This window comes from Nicotiana tabacum, chromosome 12, assembly GCF_000715075.1.
Source record: "Nicotiana tabacum cultivar K326 chromosome 12, ASM71507v2, whole genome shotgun sequence".
In the NCBI taxonomy this organism is placed as follows: domain Eukaryota; kingdom Viridiplantae; phylum Streptophyta; class Magnoliopsida; order Solanales; family Solanaceae; genus Nicotiana; species Nicotiana tabacum.
The window spans coordinates 49,219,726-49,221,574 of NC_134091.1; positions in this window are offsets into that span (position 1 = coordinate 49,219,726).

Below are 1,849 nucleotides of genomic sequence, written 5' to 3' on the forward strand. Positions count from 1 at the left end.
CGGGACCGTCAAAATACAAATCCGGGTCCGTTTGCTCAAAATGTTGACCGAAGTCAACTCAAGTGGGTTTTAAGACAAAAATTTCATATTTTCTCAGTTTTTAACATAAAAGCTTTCCGGAAAAATACTCGGACTGCACACGTAAATCGAGGAAGGCTAGAATGAGGTATTTAAGTCTTCATAGCGCAGAATTAGGTTTAAAACATGAGATGACCTATCGGTTCATCATATTCTCTACCTCTAAAACAACTGTTCGTCCTCGAACGGACATAGAAAAATACCTGGGCTGGTGAACAGGTGGGGATATCTACTCCGTATGTCCGACTAGGACTCTCAAGTAGCTGCCTTGACGGGCTGACCTCTCCATGGCACTCGGACTCAAGGATAACTCTTCGACCTCAACTGACGAACCTGTCGGGCTAGAATAGCCACCGGCTCCTCCTCGTAAGTCAAATCCTTGTCCAACTGGACAGAGCTGAAATCCAGTACATGGGACGGATCGCCGTGATATTTCCGGAACATGGACACATGGAACACCGGATGAACTGCTGATAAACCCGGTGGCAACGCAAGCCTGTAAGCCACCTCTCCCACTCTATCAAGAATCTCAAAAGGCCGATATACCTAGGGCTCAACTTGCCCTTATTTCCAAACCTCATCACACCCTTCATGGGTGATACCCGAAGAAACACTCTCTCTCCGACCATGAATGCAACATCACAAACTCTACGGTTGGCATAACTCTTCTGCCTGGACTGAGCTGTGCGAAGTCGATCCTGAATAATCTTGACCTTATCCAAGGAATCTTGTACTAAATCTGTACCCAACAACCGAGCCTCCCCCAGCTCGAACCATCTAACTGGAGATCGGCATCGCCTACTATATAATGCCTCATAGGGAGCCATCTGAATGCTCGACTGGTAGTTGTTGTTGTAGGTAAACTCTGCAAGTGACAAGTACTGATCCCAAGAACCTCCGAAGTCTATAACACAAGCGCGGAGCATATCCTCCAATATTTGAATAATGCACTCGGACTGTCCGTCCGTCTGAGGATGAAATGTTGTGCTCAACTCAACCTGTGTGCCCAACTCACGGTGTACTGCCCTCCAAAAGTGCGAGGTGAACTGCGTACCTCGATCAGAAATGATAGGCACGGGCACATCATGAAGACGGACGATCTCATAGATGTAAATCTTTACCAACCGCTCTGAAGAATAGGTAACTGCCACAGGAATGAAGTGCGCTGACTTGGTCAGCCTGTCCACAATGACCCAAACTGCATCGAACTTCCTCTGAGCCCGTAGGAGTCCAACAACGAAATCCATAGTGATACGTTCCCACTTCCACTCAGGAATCTCCAACTTCTAAAGCAAACCACCAGGTCTCTGATGCTCACACTTTACCTACTGACAATTTAGACACCGAGCTACATACGCAACTATATCCTTCTTCATCCTCCTCCGCTAAAAATGCTGCCGCAAGTCTTGATACATCTTGGCGGCGCCCGGATGAAAAGAATACCGGGAACTGTGAGCCTTCTCAAGAATCAATTCACGAAGTTCATCCACATTAGGCACGCAAACATGACCCTGCATCCTCAAAACCCCATCATCTCCTACCCTAACCTGCTTTGCATCACCGTGCCGTACTGTGTCCCTAAGGACAAGCAAATGAGGGTCATCATACTGCCGCTACCTGATGCGCTCAAACAAGAAAGACCGAGCGAATGTACAAGCTAGAACACGACTGGGCTCAAAAACATCCAATCGCATGAACTGATTGGACAAGGCCTGAACATCTAATGCAAGCGGTCTCTCACCGACTGGAATGTATGCAAGGCTGCCTATAC